General features: G+C 36.0%; 1 pseudogene; it reads left to right on the top strand.

Annotated features, from left to right (window-relative positions):
* LOC139863925 (cysteine-rich receptor-like protein kinase 2) overlaps positions 1 to 19847 on the top strand; it is a 215664-nt pseudogene that overhangs the window by 137942 nt on the left and 57875 nt on the right.

Genomic DNA, 19847 nt, shown 5'->3' with positions numbered 1-19847 from the left:
TATTATCTGCTTTCGATTGCATGATACTTGTCGTTATTGCCATGCTACTTACTGTTACACATGATTTAAACTGTTAGCCTAATACGTGCTTGCTTTATGACTTACTGACATGGAAAATTTATTTTTCCATGTTCAGATGTCAGATACTCTACCTGCTATCATTTTGGGCAGTTCAGACTCGTCAGCCACCCCACCTGCTGCTGCTGCCGACACACCGATCCCGCTACCCACGAGTGACCCCGGCGCTTCATTTTCCGGGACTAGCAGCCAGGCGCCCGCCCCAGTGGTTACTTCTAGCGGAGCCCAGGACCCTTCAGAGATTCCAGCTCCATCTGCCCCCGGACCCTCAGGATCACAGCCCCGCTCCGGTGAGATTGTGATTCCCGCGGAGTTCGGGGAAGGTCCTTTCCGTAACCGGTATCGCCATTGGTGCCGACGCGTCCCTGATGGACGTCTCATTTCGATCGGACCCGCTAGGTACAGACAGATGATGGCCGCTCAAGGACGGCCAGTTCAGCCACCCGTACAGCCACCACATGATTCGGACGACCCGTCATCCACTGATGCTTCATCCAACGACACCTCCTCAGGCGACTCCAGTGATGATGAGGACCCTGCTGATGTACCTATACAGGCACCCTCCACCCCGCCGAAGAAGCGGTACCGTTTTGATGGCACCGTCATTCCAGGGGTGAATGGAGGTCGTGCTTTCACTGACGCATTTGGTCGGCGTCGTAGGGTTACTGCTCGTAAGTGGCTTGTGTCGTACCCTGCTGACCCACAAGTGTGTAAGGCACCCCGTTACATACTGACTATTTCTGGAGTCGGAACATCTGCACCCCGTTACGTAATGTCTGCACCACCGGCACCACCTGCACCGCCAGCACCACCTGCCCCACCATCTCCCACTGTCGAGGAATTGACAAGGGAGGTGCAGATCCTCCGAGCTCGAGTTGCTGAGTTAGAGGACCAGATGGCCCATGTTATGGACATCCTTCACCCACCTTCACCGTAGGGCTTTTGTATTTTGATTTCATTATGTAATCTAGTTGTAGTTTTATGTTTCACTTATGTATTGTACGAACTTATTCAGATGTATGAAACTTATTAATATTAATGAATGGAACTTTGCGTTATTTAATTCTTGCACGACATTCTATTTACATTACTGTACGATGATTCTGTGGTATTTGTACCTAGATGCTTTATTTAATAACATGTGATGTTTTGATTCCATGTTGGTTACTATATACTGTATTATTACTATTTGAATACTGGATTTTGACTTGAGTCAAAATTTTTGTTTAGAACATCATGGCCAACAGACGATCAACACCTACCACCGCCCAAATCGAAGAGATGATTGCCGAAAGGGTATCCGCAGCCATTGCGAAAATGTAACCCCAAGCTCCACCGCCATCGCCACCACCACCGGTTATTCAACCCGTTCGGAATGGGTGTACTTACAAGGAATTACAGAGCTGTAAACCACATAACTTCAGTGGCACTGACGGACCGGTTGGTCTCACTAGATGGTTCGAAAAGCTAGAATCAGTATTCCGAGTTAGCAACAATTTGAAGGACAGTAAAACCAAATTTGCTTCTTGCACGCTGTCTGACAGCGCGCTCACATGGTGGAACATAATGGCATAGGCACAAGGCATTGATGAGGCGTATGCTACGCCATGGGAAGAATTTAAGTGTGCCATGATTGAGGAGTATTGTCCGAGAATCGAGATACAAAAGATGGAAATGGAATTTATGCAGTTAAAGGCCGTTGGGAACGACCTTGATGGATACAACAGGAGATTTTTGGAATTAGCCCTGATGTGTCTGACAATGGTCACCCCGGAATTCAAGTGAATGGAAAGGTACTTCTGGGGACTTCCTAAGAGCATTAAGGGAAACGTCACCTCGTCCAAGCCACCAAATGTTCCCGAAGCAATGCGCATGGCGCATACTTTAATGAATCAAATCACCATTGATGAGCCGGAGAAGGCTAAGTTTGAAGCTGGTAGTAGTAAAAAGAGAAAGTGGGACAACAACAGGGGAAGGAACTATGATCAAAACCCAGCGAAACGACATGAGGGTTTCAGGGAAAACAACAACGGTGGAAATCCCAATCCAAACACCAACACGAACCCGAACTACAAAGGAACCTTACCACAATGCAAACGGTGCTACAAGCACCATACTGGATATTGTAATGTAGTTTGCGAAAAGTGCCAACGGACTGGGCATATCGGGAAAGACTGCAAGGTCACCACTTTGAATGGGAAGCCAAAAACCAACGGGCTGAAGAAGTGTTATGAATGCGGGCAGACGGGCAATTTCAGAAATGCGTGTCCAAATAAGCGAAAAGATGGCGGACCACAGCGCGCTAGAGCTTTCAATGTTAATGCAAGGGACGCACGCGAAAACCCCGACTTGGTGACAGGTATATTCAAAATCAACAATCTTTTAGCTTCTGTCTTGTTTGATACTGGTGCGGATAGAAGTTATGTATGTAGACATTTTTGCGATAAGATTAATTGGTCATTAGTCCCGTTAAAAGAGAGTATGCTTGTTGAGGTCGCCAATGGAAAACTTGAAAAGGTTGACCATATTAGTCATGGAGCTATTATTAACATAGCTGGTGCAGATTTCGAAATTGATTTGATACCCATCAAATTGGGAAGTTTTGACGTGATCGTCGGTATGGATTGGTTGAGTAAGATAAGGGCCGATATTATCTGTGGAGATAAAGCTCTTCGTATACCACAAGGAGACGGTGAGCCACTGATCATCTACGGAGAGAGATGTACCTCGAAGTTGAACCTCATTAGTTGCGTGAAAGCGCAAAAGATTATGAAGAAGGACGTCTTGCTGCCCTAGCGCATGTGAAAATGGTAGAAACTGAGGTGAAGAATGTGAACAACATTCGAATTGTGAACGAATTTTCCGATGTCTTCCCAGAGGAATTGCCTGGATTGCCGCCACAGAGAGCAGTAGAGTTTCAAATTGAGTTAGTACCAGGAGCTGCACCTGTAGCTCGCGCACCTTATAGACTCGCACCTTCCGAGATGCAAGAATTACATAGTCAACTACAAGAGCTGTTAGACCGTGGATTTATCCAACCAAGTTTCTCGTCTTGGGGCGCACCTGTGTTGTTTGTGAAGAAGAAGGATGGATCCTTCCGTATGTGTATCGACTACCGTGAACTCAACAAATTGACAATTAAGAATCGGTATCCTCTTCCACGAATTGACGATCTTTTTGATCAACTACAAGGATCGAGTGTCTACTCAAAGATCGATTTGTGATCCGGTTATCACCAGTTGAGGGTGAAGGAAAGTGACGTGATGAAACTTGCATTTAGAACTCGTTATGGTCATTATGAGTTTCTCGTGATGCCATTCGGTTTAACAAATGCACCTGCCGTGTTCATGGACCTCATGAATCGTGTCTGCAAGCCGTACTTGGATAAGTTCGTTATCGTCTTCATAGATGATATCCTCATCTACTCTAAGAGCGAAGAAGAGCATGAGCAACACCTTCGACTAGTACTTGAACTCTTGAGACAAGAGCAACTTTACGCCAAATTCTCCAAGTGTGAATTTTGGTTGAAGGAAGTCCAGTTTCTGGCTCATGTTTTAAGCGACCAGGGTATCAAAGTTGACCCGGCCAAGATTGAAGCCATCAGCAAGTGGGAGACCCCCACTACTCCGACTCATACTCGCCAATTTTTAGGTCTCGCCGGTTATTATTGAAGGTTCATTAAAGGATTCTCTCTAATTGCGCGTCCTTTAACCGCGCTGACTCACAAGGGCAAGACGTTCATTTGGGAACCCGCACACGAATCAGCATTTCAAACTTTGAAGAAGAAGTTAACCACCGCACCTATCGTATCACTTCCTGAGGGCAGTGACGACTTTGTTTTTTATTGTGATGCATCGAAGAGTGGTTTTGGTTGTGTACTGATGCAACAATCAAAAGTTATTGCCTATGCCTCCCGCCAACTGAAGATGCACGAGCGGAACTACACTACTCACGATCTCGAACTTGGATCCGTTGTCTTTGCGCTCAAATTATGGAGACACTATTTGTATGGAACTAAGAGTACTATCTTCACCGATCACAAGAGCCTCCGGCACATCTTTGACCATAAGCAACTGAACATGCGACAGCGTCGATGGATCGAGACATTGAACGACTACGATTGTGAACTTCGCTATCATCCTGGCAAGGCCAATGTTGTAGCTGACGCTTTAAGCCAAAAGGAGAGGACGGCACCTCTTCGTGTTAGGGCTCTGAACATCACCATCCATTCGAACCTCAACAGTCAGATCCGAGTAGCCCAAGATGAGGCTCTCAAGGAGGAGAATATATCTCATGAACATTTGAACATACTTGTCTCTCGATTCGACGTTAAGGAGTCTGGACTCCGATGTTATGCCGGAAGAATTTGGGTACCTTATTATGGAGATCTACAGAACCTTATACTTGATGAAGCACACAAATCGAGATATTCGATTCATCCTGGAGCGGGCAAGATGTACCACAACCTTAAAGAACAGTATTGGTGGCCGAATCTTAAGAAGGACGTTGCGACTTATGTTAGTAAGTGTTTAACTTGCTCGAAAGTTAAAGCCGAGTATCAGAGACCTTCTGGGTTACTTCAGCAATCGGAAATCCCACAATGGAAGTGGGAAAGGATCACAATGGATTTCATTACTAAGCTGCCAAAGACGGTGGGCGGATACGATACTATTTGGGTTATTGTTGACCGTCTTACCAAATCTACACACTTTCTAGCGATGAACGAAACGGATACGATGGAGAGACTTGCTCAACAATACATCAAGGAGGTTGTATCTTGTCATGGTGTACCTTTATCGATCATCTCGGATCGCGATCCCCGTTTTGCTTCTAGATTTTGGCGTTCTTTGCAAGAAGCCATGGGAACTCGTCTCGATATGAGTACAGCATATCACCCACAGATCGACGGGCAAAGTGAACGAACGATTCAGACCTTGGAAGATATGTTGCGTGCATGTGTCATCGATTTCGGAAAGGCATTTGCCACTCGCTGAAGTTTCTTACAACAACAGTTATCACTCGAGCATTAATGCTGCACCTTTTGAAGCATTTTATGGCCGTAAGTGCCGATCTCCTATTTGTTGGGCCGAAGTAGGCGAAAAGCAAATCACCGGACCTGAGGTAGTCCACGAAACGACGGAGAAGATTGCTCAGATTCAAGCTAGACTTAAGACTGCCCGCGATCGTCAAAATAGTTATGCCGATCTTAAACGTAAGGACTTTGAATTCAACATGCGCGACCGTGTAATGTTAAAGGTTGCACCTTAGAAAGGTGTGATCCGTTTTGGAAAACGTAGAAAGTTAAACCCACGATACATTGGTCCTTTTGAAATCTTGGAACGTGTTGGACCCGTTGCTTACCGTTTGGATCTACCAGCACAGTTGAGCTCAGTTCATCCTACCTTCCACGTGTCAAACTTGAAGAAGTGTCTTGCTGCACCCGAACTTAACATACCACTAGAGGAACTTACGATTGATGATAAACTCCGCTTTGTGGAAGAGCCTGTTGAAATTATGGATCGTGAGATCAAGACTTTGAAACGCAACAAAATCCCGATCGTCCGAGTACGATGGAATGCCAAACGAGGACCTGAGTTTACTTGGGAGCGAGAGGATCAAATGATGCAGAAGTATCCTCACCTTTTTCCGACTCCTCCATTTACCTCAGCTTAAAATTTCGGGACAAAATTTTATTTAACAGGTGGGTAATGTAACGACCCTATTTTTTCCAACGTTTATTTATTAATAATTATTATTATTAATACTTGTGATTAAACGAATGTATGTTATTACATTTACATGTTGCCATGATTGCCCATACTTGACTTTAATTGCCCGAAACGTCTTTGTGACACACGAAACTTGCACGAATAATATTTTCAAGTATTATTTACATTCATGATTAAGTTTTATTAATCATTTTGATTAACTATGGTTATTAGTTAATTACTTGGGCTTTAATTGGATTTAATTGTAAATTAATGGAACTTGGGCTTTAATTAATGGTAAGAGCCCACCCTACTTCTTTAGTGGACTTATTAGCCCATTTAGCATGTAAGTGTTACTTTCAAGTTTAACTAGTCAGTTAGTGCATAAGGAATCAAGTTACAAGCTCCTTACACCTAGTTCCCATGCAATACCTCTTATAGCCACCTTTCTTTGTCAATTACATGCAAGTGACTTGTGGTTTTTCTTCTCCTCCCTTCCCCTTTTGCTGACCGACGGCCAAGAGGCCATTTAGTAGGGTTTTGTTTCATTTTTTTGTATAACTCCTCACTTTTTTCTTGCAATATTCTCTCAACTTTTTTCTCTCTTTTCCTCTCAAATACTTGTAAGTATTATGAACTTTTCCTTCCTCCTTTCCTTGCTAAAAACCGAATACTAACACCCCTTAATCATCATCATCACTTGTTCTTTGATTATTGTTTTGTTACTTGTTGTAGTTGTTACTTACTTGTAGTTATTACTTACATGTTTTCAAGAATCAAACTTACTAGTTTCATTCTTCATTTATCTTGTTGTTACAAGACATACAAGAACAAAACTCTTTAGTTTATGTTCTACATATAATGCTTTAAAAAGATTTAAGTTCATGAGTTGTGAAAGCATACTTGTAATTCATGTTAGTAAACTTTAAAGTTTACTTTCTTAAAGATCAAGACTTAGGCTTGAATCTTTAAAATATGAAACTCATGAACTAGTTACTTGTTTACTTAGTTTATTCTTTACATTATGCACTTTAATTTCATGTTTGTTGGTTGTTATTGGTCAAGTGTTACTAGTTAACTTTGATCTCATTAATCTTGAACTAAAAGTTAACTTTGAAAGTTCAAGAACATGTAAGTAAGCTTTCTTTAATTATAACTTTGTACACTTATGTTAGATCTAGACTTTTGAGTCTTGGATCTTCAAGATCAAACTAAGAACTATGTTCTACAACTTAAGATCTTGATTTTATAAGTTTACTTTCAAGTTTGTAACTTATTATTAGTTTTAAAGTTCATGTATGTGTTAAATCTAAGACTTTGATGTAACTTTGGTTCATCATAATACTTGCAACACTTAAATGAGTTGTGATTCATGTCTTAGACTTACACTTGGGTTACGATGGTCGAACCTTGGTGAAAATGATGCAAACATATCAACGAGTTGTACACTTGAAGCTATATGCATCAAGGATGAGAACCATGATAAGCATCGAGCACCAAGAACCACCGGAACCTACTGACCCTACTGTTCTACTATTTCTGTGTCTGACCCGTATGACCTAGGCTATTGTAATTATGATTTTCAGATATCTCTGTTCGAGTAGATAACTTTTCATATCGGACTCGTCTTAATCCGAGTTACGGTTTAGGATTTATGGCCCTCCGATCGTCACTATGTCCATTTAACGTTGTGCTGAAAATTCTGACCTACTCGCACTTAGACCGTCGCCATGGTCAAACGAAGACGAGTTTGCTTCTGTAATTTTTACTACAACTAAAGGACTCATTTACGGAGTCATGGCCACTCTGGTCTCACCTTATTTCAGTAGGTATAGAGGCCGTGGTGACTGACCGAACTCAGCCTTTGTTTTAAACTCTTTTCATGAACGAAACTTACTTTACACCTTTTGTTTGATGATGAATGATGATGACCCTTAATACCTTATTTACATACTTTTAAACCTATTTGGACGATTTACTGACTTAGTGATATTTGACTTAGGTTGAGGACCCGTTTGGACAACCTTCATTACTTGCTTACTTTCCGAGTCATACTTTACCGCTACTTTATCATTGTGAGTTATAGCATTCCCTTTTTACTTTAACTTATTTTGGGAACTGAGAATACATGCAGATTTTATGTTTTACATACTAGGCATGAGTACTTAAACTTATATATGTGTGGGTTATACAACGGCATAAACATTTCCTTTAGCTCGGTAACGTTTAATCATTGGTTTTTGAACCGTGAACGCGAATCTTAGATATGGATCCATAGGGTTTGACATCCCCACTCGGGCTAGTAGCCCTAGCATTTAACGGGTGTTTAATACTTCGTAAACATACGCACTTGCCAAGTGTACTTTCAGGGGGTATAAACGTTAAGTTAGTTACCAAGTGCCCACGGTTAATATATACTTTATCATACTGTTTTGAAATGCTCTTTGTAACACTGAAATCTCGTGGCCTACCTTACATACTGTTATACTTAAACTATAGCTCACCAACCTTTGTGTTGACATTTTTAAGCATGTTTTTCTCAGGTTCTTAAGGTTATTTACTTCCGCTGTCGTGCTAGTCTTGCCGTAGACACCCGCTGCTCTAGTGTTATCACCGCATGAACTGTTTATCTTGCATTCAAACTTTAATACATTTGAAACTATGTTTTGTAACGACCTAAGGGTCACATACATTTATTCATGCTTGCTATTCGTAGAAGCATACTGTTGGTGTAAAACAATTGACGTCGGTTATGATGTCATCTTTTTATTGTGAATGCAACTTCTTTTATTACAGCATATAGTACTTAACCTTGTAATGATCCTGTTGTTGATAATTCGTACACGATGGTTTTGTACGGGGCATCACACTACAAACCCATCAGATGAATTGGGAATGAATGATTGGTTGATTTATTCTAGTGACGCATGCTTTCGGAGATCAGGTGGACATCCATATTAGAGTAGCTGTCGGAATCCGAGGAATTCGAACTGGTTGAGGGATCCATCTCGTACGATAAGATGTAGGATTTTCGATATGAATTAGATTATAGGATGTAGATTAGTATCCTGCAATACATAATTTACATATGCAAATATAATACTAAAATCCCATAAGTTACGGCGGAATCTACGAAAGCTGTCAGGCAAGGTCTACAGTAGCAGATACGCTAAGATATGAATTTTTGTCTATACATTATTCATGCAGTCAATGCGGTAAAACATGTCTAGACTAAGAATGATAAGCAGGTAATTTCCTAAGGATGATAAGCAGATGATTTCCGACTAGAAATGATAAACAAAACTTTTGACACGCAGACACGGTCGAAGTCCAGACTCATTAATGCCTCATAACAACTACTAGTTAGACACACTAATGCAAGACCTGGTTCGATAAGACCACCACTCTGATACCACTGAAATACAGTTGGGGACAACCACCGTCCCACCCAGTGCCTTCCCAGCTAACCGCCTGGTGACCACTGAGTGTACCTCAGATACTGATTTTAGGGCCTGCCTCTCGGCTACTGCCAACCCTCGTAAGGGATCGCAAGGAGTAAGAGCCAATGCTTCGTCACAGGTAACACTGTGAGAACCTCCTTTACGACTAACCCGCCACACATGGACGGCGTTATACCAGCTCTGATACCACATGTCATACCCCGTCCTAATCCATCTGGATGAAGTTACCAACATCTGGTCTCATTTCTATGATCGACTCCAAATAATATCTCTAAAATGAGCATATGCACAGCGGAAGATTTCTTTAATACTTGAGAATAAACATGCTTTAAAGTGTCAACCAAAAGGTTGGTGAGTTCATAAGTTTATCATAAACAGTAAAAATTCATCATTTTGATAGACCACAAGATTTAAATGCTGCATGGTACAAATGGGCCCGAATCCTATACCCACCTGTAATGTACATGCGATATCTTTTAAATACAGTACACCTTTCTCGTGTACGAAACTATTTTTCATAAATCTTAGTAACCATACACATATCTTGTGCACAAAAATAACATACACATAACCTGTGTATAAAATCATTCTCTCGATACATAACATTCACTTTTCATTGCTTTCATAACTTGGCTTGGTAACCGACCTTAACATATAATGCGCATAATAATATCCCCAAAACAGAACATCTCGTCTGTATAATAATCATATAAACTTCGAAGTACTAAACACCACGCCCACTAGCCCTTCCGTCTAGTGAACATTCTGGGTGGGGGTGTTAAACCCGGTAGCTACCTTTAGGATTCGCGTGAATTAGATGTGCACTAATTCTCAAAATTAGTGATGTTCCCTAATTCTTAGGTTACCAAGCAATAATAATCAGGGGAAAAATATTCATATCAATTGTGGTAATTATCACGTCTACATAATTCAATGGTGGCAATTATCACGTCCACATAATTCATTCGAGGAATGTTTTGCTTGTGTCTATCTCGTCAAAAATTTATAAGAGCATTTCATGTATTCGCAATTCAAAATATATTTCAAAAGCTTTTAATAAAGCAGTTGTAAAAGTAGCGCATGTATTCTCAGTCCCAAAAATGTAAAGAGTAAAAGGGAATCAAATTAACTCACGCATATAAATATTTTAAAACAGTTAATAAAGCATTTGCATGTATTCTCAGCCCAAAAACATAAAGAGTAAAAGGGAGCAAATGAACTCACCATACTGTATTTTGTAGTAAAATACATATCACGTCATTTAACAAGTGTATGTTTGACCTCGGATTCACGAACCTATATCATTTATATATATTAACACATATAATTGTAATCGAACAAATTCATGCATTATATCTTAAATTATATATCTTATATATTTAATTTGTACATATTTAAAATAGTTAATATTTATATAGTTTAATGTTATATTTAAAATCAATAATTTGTTATATGTAAATATTTATGTAAATAAATTTTATATATATAAATATATAATATTATGGTAGTTGGAATATATATACACTTATATAGAAAAATACTTAGTTGTTATGATAATATTGTTAATGTAAAAGTAGTAATCATAACAATAATAATGATAATATTAATAATAATAATAATAATAATAATAATAATAATAATAATAATAATAATAATAATAATAATAATAATAATAATAATAATAATAATAATAATAATAATAATAATAATAATAATAATAATAATAATAATAATAATAATATTGAGTATTGAGTAAACTACCTCAAAGAAGTAGCCCTAAAAAAATGCCCAAGTCCGGGTTTGAACCCGCGACGTCCTGCTAACCCGATAACAACCTACACCCTTCGTCCGTTCATATTCTTCTTTTTCTAAAAAAAAATACCCGAACCCGGGCTCGAACCTAGGACCTCTCATTCATGCACAAACACCTTGAACCATTAAACCATTTATTGTTTTCCTTTTATTATTTGGATCCAATTTTATTTAACTAGTGTTTCTTTCTGTCTTCCTATCCTTCTTCAAAAACAACTCGTTCATCCATATTATCATCATCCTTTTCAACTTGTTAAGCTCAACCATAAAAACAAACTTCGGCCCAACTATGATTTCCAAAACAATTTAGCACGGGCCAAAGGAAGAAAAGTTTTGGTTTCATTTTAATACGGATCGAAAAGAAAAAAATAATAAAATAAATAAAAAATAAATTTTAAACGGTACATTTAGTGGAGAGTGGGGTCATCTGTATCATCATCATCAAATCATCTCCTTACATCATCCTCTCATAATCACTTCACGTTTAAAACAAAAAAAAAATTAAAATGGAACGTATAGCAGTAGCAGTCCTCATTGGTCATCTATCTTAATCATCTTTTTGTAACTCTAATGAGCGAGATTTAAACAGGGGCAGCTGCAGCAGGTATACGATGATCTGTGTTGGTTTCGACAGAAAAAAAGAAGAAGAAAAAAAATAATAAAAAATAAAATAGTAGCAACTTTAGGTTGAGTGGGTTGATGAAAGTGTCAGTTGTGGGTGACTTTTGGTACCGATAACAGCAGCCCAGTTACTGTAGAAGGTGGCGGTGGTGGTGATTAAATGGGTGGCGATTTGAAAAGAATCTTAGCGGTAGTGGTAGCCGTAGAGGTTCGGTGGTGGTTGAATGATGGAAGAGAGTGGTGACAATGAAGGTTTCATGGTGGTGGTTTCGATGTTGTTTGGGTTCGAAATGGTACCGATTGGGGTGGTGTTTTGTTATGGTTTAGATGGTGGAGATCGTCTCGATTAACAACAACAAATCAAATGGGTTTGTGGTGTCGCGTTGGTGGTTGAAGAAACCGAAGTGGAAACATAAGTTGGTTGTGGTTCGATGACGGTTAAGGTGATTCAATCGTGGGAGGTGGTGGGTTTATGGGACTTCGTTCTCGGACAATAATAAGCAAAGGTTTTAAAAGAACGAAAATTGATTGTGGTGATGATCTTCGATGATTGTAGAAAAGAAATAGAGATGGTGGTTTTGATGTATAGAAAAAAAAATTGATGTTACTCTACAAGAATGGGTTTGGTAATATTATTTTCTTGCCAGAAGGAAAGATAGTGGATAGATAGATGGTTTTTTTTTTTTTTAATGATGGAAACGGAAATAATAGAATGGTGTTGATCAAATAGTGTAGTCATGGATGGTGATAAAGGTGGTTTGATTCTGAGTCTAGCTTACATCTTAGCACAGTACAAAACAAGTAAAAAAAAAGAGTGATAATTGTGGACGGTTGCAGAGAAAGAAGAAAAGAAAGAAAAATATAGAATGACTATGTATGTATCATGATGTGTGCGTATATGTATCTATAGATAGATTAGTTAAAGTAATGAAAAGCAACACATTGCTTTTTAATTGATAATGCAAAAGAAGGAAAAAGAAACATGTGAATATGCAGTAAGTCAAATAGAAAAGCCATCGGATGAATTGGCTTCTTCTACCGACGATTTTAATGCGAAAAAAAACTCCCACTCCTTTGATAATCAGTGGCGGATAAAAGTCTTCAGAAAAGTCTCATATTTTTAATTTAAATAGTTTTATTTATTTTGGTCATTATGGTATAAAATTCAGTCATTAATTATTAAATAAAAATTACATTAATTATTCACTCCCAACCCCAAGTAAAACATAAAAAGTTTTAAAATTCAATAAATAGTTCATAAATACATTTTTAATAAGCCTATAATTTATAAAACTCATTTTTGGCTAACCGTTTATTTTAAATTCACATAAGTTTGAGTTTAACTTGCTTAATATCATTCGAAACCTTAAACGAGTATTACAATCATTTAATATTTATTTTTAATATACTTTATTTATATATAGAGATTTATTTTAAATAATAATTATTATTATATCCTATTTTTATTTTATTAATTTTTAATAACAACAACATATAATGCTTCAAATTATATTTCAAATTATTATATATATATATATATATATATATATATATATATATATATATATATATATACACACACACACATACACAAAAAGATATCTATTTACCATTAATGGTTCGTGAATCGATGAGAACGGTCAAAGGTTAAACGAGTGCATGTAAAAAGTTCAAAAATTTTAAGACTCAACATTACAGACTTTGCTTATCGTGTCGGAAACATATAAAGTTTAAGTTTAAATTTGGTCGGAAATTTCCGGTTCGTCACACCCGTTGCCTACCGTTTGGATCTTTCGACTCAATTGAGCTCAGTTCATCCTACTTTCCATGTATCGAATTTAAAGAAGTGTCTTGCTGAATCGGAACTTGTCATACCATTGGAGGAACTTACGATTGACGACAAACTCCACTTCGTGGAAGAGCCTGTTGAAATTATGGACCGTGAGGTTAAAACTTTGAAACACAACAAGATTCCGATCCTCCGAGTACGATGGAATGCCAAACGAGGACCTGAGTTTACCTGGGAACGAGAGGATCAAATGATGCAGAAGTATCCTCACCTTTTCCCGACTCCTCCATCTACCTCAGCTTAAAATTTTGGGACGAAATTTTCTTTAACAGGTGGGTAATGTAATGACCCTGGATTTTCCAACGTTTAATTAATAATAATTATTATTAATGCTTGTGTTTAATGAGTATATTTTTATACATTTACTTGTTATCGTACTTGACTTTACATGGCCGGACACGTCTTTGTGACACGCGTACTTTTCACGAATAATATTTTCAAATGTTATTTACATTCATGATTAAGTTTTATTAATCATTTTTAATTAACTAAGGTTACTAGTTAATTACTTGGGCTTTGTTTATTTAATTGTTACTTATTTACATACTTGGGCTTTATATATGTACATGGACTTAGAAGCCCACCCTACACACTTAATGGACTAATTAGCCCATCTTTTATGTTAGTATTACACTTAAGGCTTAACTAGAGTAATTTGCTTGTAAGGGGACTAGTTACTTATACACTTACACACCTTTCCCATGCAAGATTGCTTTATTACCATTTTTAGATGGCATCTTCACAAATACATGCATGTAACTAGTGGGCTTTTCCCTCCCCCTTTTGTTGTGGAAACTGTCGGTTTTGATGGGAGTAAGGTGGGATTCAAAATTTTCTTTTTGATTACTTATTACTTGTATCCATTTCACTCTTTCACACTTTTCACTTTACTTCACATTTTCTCTCATCTTTTCTCTCCATTCTTGTAAGTAACAAGGCTTCTTTCTCTTCCTTTTTCCTCATCAAAACCGAACCTAAACACTCATCATCATCATTCTTTGATTGTTGTTTTGTTACTTGTTCTTGTTGTTGACTAATTACTTGTTCTTTTGTTATTGTTATTTACTTACTAGTATTAAGAATCAAACTCTCTAGTTTGTTCTTCATTTTATCTTGTTCATACAAGAACATACAAGGACATATGCTTTCTAGTTTATGGTTCTACACTTAATGTTTTAAAGATTTAAAGTTCATGAGTTGTAAAAACCATACTTGAATCCATGTTTGTAAACTTAAGGTTTACTTTCTTAAAGATCAAAGTCTTGGCTTGAATCTTTAAAGTATGAACAACCATGAACTTGTTACTTGTAGATTTAATTTATTTCTTCATTTTATGTACTTAAAGTTGAAATGTTGTTTTGGTCAAGTAATACTAGTTAATCTTGATCTCATATTTCTTGAAACTAAAAAGTTAACTTTGTAAGTTCAAAAATATGGAAGTATAACTTTCTAGTTATAACTTTATATACTTATGTTGGATCTAAGTTTCTATAGATTATGGTCTTCTTAATTTGTTGAAAACAAGAGCTTGTAAGCTTACATACACTTTACAAGATGAGAATCTAAGTTTCATAACTTATGGATTCATTAAAGTAAAGATTCAAGTGTTATGACTTAGGATTTAACTTAGTAACTTTAGATCTAGACTTTTGGGTCTTATATCTTCAAGATCTAACTAAGAACTATGTTCTACAACTTAAGATCTTGATTATTAAGTTTACTTTCAAGTTTGTAGCTTAATATTACTTTTAGAGTTCATGTATGTGTCGGATCTAAGATCTTGATGTAACTTTGGTTCATCAAACTACTTGCAACACTTAAATTGAGTTGTGCTACTTATATTAGACTTACACTTGTATTATGATGGTCAAAACTTGGTAAAGATGATGCAAATACATCAACGAGTTGTACACTTGAAGCTATATGCATCAAGGATGAGAACCGTGATGAGCATCGAGCACCAAGAACCCACCGGAACACTAAACCTACTGTTTTTTGGGTCTGATCAGAATACCTGGGGCTACTGTAAAGTTGATTTTCAGTTATCTCTGTTCGAGTGGATAACTTTTCATTTAAGACTCGTCTTAATCCGAGTTACGGTTTAGGGTCTATGGCCCTCCGAACGTCACTATGTCCTTTTAACGTTGTGCTGAAAATTCTGACCTACTCTTACTTAAACCGTCGCCACAGTAAAAAAAAGATGAGTTTGCTTCTGGAATTTTTACAAAAACTATATACTTTTGTTTGATGATGAATGATGATGACCCTTAAGACCTAATTTACATACATTTAAACCTTTGGGAACAATTTACTGACTTAGTAACTTTTGACTTAGGTTGAGGACTTTCCGGACGTACATACTTGCTTACTTTTCCCGAGTCAACTTTACTACTACTTTTCCACTGTGAGTTATAGCATCCCTTTTTACTTTAACTATTTTGGGAACTGAGAATACATGCGCATTTTACGTTTTACATACTAGGCATGAGTACTTAAACTTTATATATGTGTGGGTTATACAACGACATAAACTTTCCCCTTAGCTCGGTAACGTTTAGTCATCGGTCTTTGAACCGGTGAACACGAATCTTAGATATGGATCCATAGGGTTTGACATCCCCACTCGGGCTAGTATCGCTAGCATTTAACAGGTGTTTAATACTTCGTAAACATACGCACTCGCCAAGTGTACTTTCAGGGGGTTATAAACGTTAAGTTAGTTACCAAGTGCCCACGGTTAAACATATACTTTACATACTGTTTTGAAACGCTGTTGAAGCACTGCAATCTCGTGGCCTACCTTACATACTATTATACTTAAACTATAGCTCACCAACCTTTGTGTTGACGTTTTTAAGCATGTTTTTCTCAGGTGCTTAAGGTTGCTTGCTTCCGCTGTTGTACTAGTCATGCTTTGTAGACACAGGCTGCGCTTTTTAGAGTTGTCACCGCATGAAACGTTTTATTTGCATTCAAACTATGTTACCTTTTGAAATAATGATTTGTAACGACCATTGGGTCACACACTATTACTAATTGCTTCTGTTCATTGAAGCATACTTTTGTTGTAACACATTTGATGTTGGTTAAGACATCACCTTTATTCATAATGCAAACTTCTTTTGAAACCGCATATAGTATTTGACCTTGTAATGATCCTGTTGTTGATGATTCGTACACGATGTTTTTGTACGGGGCATCACAGCTATCGTCGGCGGATGAAATATATTTTCGATTTTAGTGTATGTTCTAACAGTACGTAACAGGGTACCAAACAGTAAAGTCTTCATAGTTGGGTGCTCCACAAACATTTTGGAATGCAAACGATTTGGAAAATCAACTATATTAAATCTAGTGGTTCAAAAGCAACGTTTATTACTACACATATGATTTCACCAACGTTTTCATTGACAGTTTTCTATATGTTTTCTCAGGTCCTTGAACGCTATGTGATACATGCTTCCGCTTACTATTTTTTATACTTGCTTGGATGTCGAGTATACATGCATACATGGAGCATCTTTTGACTTACTTTTAAATTATGTCGCATAGGTTTCATTTGTACGATAAACGTTATAATGTAACTAGTCGTTGAACTACTTTTGTAAACTTGAAACATCTTTACATTTGAAATGAATGCGACATATTTTTGGTCAAACATCATTTTAAAGACTTATGACCACGTAACAGGACCTAAGTAGACGGCGCCGTCAATGACGATTTTGTCGGATCGTTACAATTTGGATTCAACTGATAAATGTAAACAAAAAAGTAGTTTGTTCATAATGTATATTTAACTTATAATGGACATGAGAAAAAAAGGGGACTCTAAATTGGAAACAGAGGTTTGATATTATATTGGGGATAGCAAGGGGTCTTGCCCATTTACATGAAGAATACCATGTGAAATCATACATGGAGATATAAAGTCTAGCAACATCCTTCTAGACAATGATTTTCAACCGAAAATTGCAAATTTCGGGTTGGCTAGGTTTTATCCTGAAGATCAAACCCATGTATCTACTCAATTTGCAGGGACCTTGTAAGTTACTATTCTAATATATACAAGTTATACTAATCTTGGGGACTTCATTATGGCTATTTTATAGTCTATCTAGTAATAAATGAGACGACCCGTCCTAATCCATAAGAACGAATACCATAACATATGATTACATCGCGAGGTATTTGACCTCTATATGATAAATTTTACAAACATTGCATTCGTTTTAAAAGACAAACTTTCATTACATCAAAAGTTGACAGGCATGCATACCATTTCATAATATCCATCTATAAATGATCTAATCTGTCATTTACTTAATCATAATCTTTACTGAACTCAACGACTTGAATGTAACGTCTTTTGAAATATGCCATGAATGATTCCAAGTAATATCTTTAAAATGAGCTAATGCACAGCGAAAGATTTCTTTAATACCAGAGAATAAACATGCTTTCAAGTGTCAACCAAAAGGTTGACGAGTTCATTAGTTTATCATAATCGATCATTTCCTTAATTTTAATAGACCACAAGATTTTCATATTTATAAACATAATCCTCAAGCAGAATCCTCTCGTCTGCATTAAGGTAAAATCATTCATATGGTGAACACCTGGTAACCGACATTAACAAAATGCTATAGAATATCCCCAAAACAGAATCCTCTCATCTGTATAACAGAATCCTCTCGTCTGTATAAAAATCGAAGTACTAAAGCATTCGTACCTCGGATGGGGTTTGTTAGGCCCATAGATCTATCTTTAGGATTCGCGTCAATTAGGGGTACTGTTCCCTAATTCTTAGGCTACTAAGCTAAAAGGGTGATATTCGATTTCGATAATCCAACCATAGAATGTAGTTTCGATTACTTGTGTCTATTTCGTAAATCATTCATAAAAATAGCGCATGTATTCTCAGTCCTAAAAATATATATATATAAAAAGGGAGTAATGAAACTCACAAAAACTATATTTCATAGCAATTATGCATATGACGGTATTGAACAAGTGCAAGGTTGGCCTCGGATTCACGAACCTATATTAATTATATATATTTATATGTTGGTCAATATTTGTCTAACAATTTAGGTCAAGTCATAGTGTATCACAATCCTAATGCTCGAGAATAATATGCAAAAGTCAACAAAAGTTAATTTGACTCAAAATGACTTCCAAATATTGTATAACATAAATATAGTCGTTTTATATATATTTATCAGATTTTATTAAAGTAAATAATGAAATTCATTTATTAATAAATCAGATTTTATATTAAAATTTATATAATAAAAATATACTTTTATACTTCTTAGATACTAAAATTTATAAAGTTCATTTAATATTTAAAAAATAATATGATAGGTATTATTAGTGTAATTATATTATACGTAATAAAATATCTTTATATCACATATTTATTGGATAAAATAATATCGATATTAACAATAGTAAGTAAAAGTTGTATTATTTTGTAATAATAATTATTATTATTCTACTAATAATAATAACAATATTTATTTTTACAAAAAATGATATTATGATAAAATGATCATTTTTATAAATAATAATACTAAAATGATAATAATAATGATATTTTATAATAACAATGATATTCCTATAGATAATAATTTTTGTAAAAATGATAGTTTTAATAATACTTAATAATAATAAATATGATAAAAACGATGTTTTTATTTAAATCAATAACTTACAATATTTCATCATGATACATATACTTATTGTTTCCTAATCGATTTGTTTAATAGTTTTTAATCGTCTTTTACATCGCGTCCGTAAAAATGATAATAATAGTAATCATAATAATTTGATATTACTAATATTAGTTTAAATTAGTTTGATATTAAAAATACAAATTATGATAGTACTAATGATAATAATAATAATTACTATAATGATAATAATAATAATAATGATAATAATAATAATAATAATAACTTAGTTATAATTACGATAACAATAACGATTTTAATGATAATATTTATATTGATAAAGATAATGATAATGATAATAATAATAATTTTTAGATAATAATAATAATCTTATTAATAATAATAATAATTATATAAAAATTTGAACGACGATAATAATAATCATTTTTTATAATAATACAAAAATTCAATTGAGTATAACTTCTAATCCGTTCATCGAAATCATTCGACATCTTAATGAAAAGTTCTTAATTTTTCGCTAGCTTTCCAACGACATGCATATCTTATACCTTAGCTCAACCGCATATGTAACTAATTCAGGATTCAACATAACCTATCTAATGGCAATATCAAAAGTACAAGCATG

Source organism: Rutidosis leptorrhynchoides, chromosome 8, assembly GCF_046630445.1.
Source record: "Rutidosis leptorrhynchoides isolate AG116_Rl617_1_P2 chromosome 8, CSIRO_AGI_Rlap_v1, whole genome shotgun sequence".
NCBI lineage: Eukaryota > Viridiplantae > Streptophyta > Magnoliopsida > Asterales > Asteraceae > Rutidosis > Rutidosis leptorrhynchoides.
The sequence above is the reverse complement of the archived record's forward strand: the minus strand, read 5'-3'. Positions and strand labels throughout refer to the sequence as shown.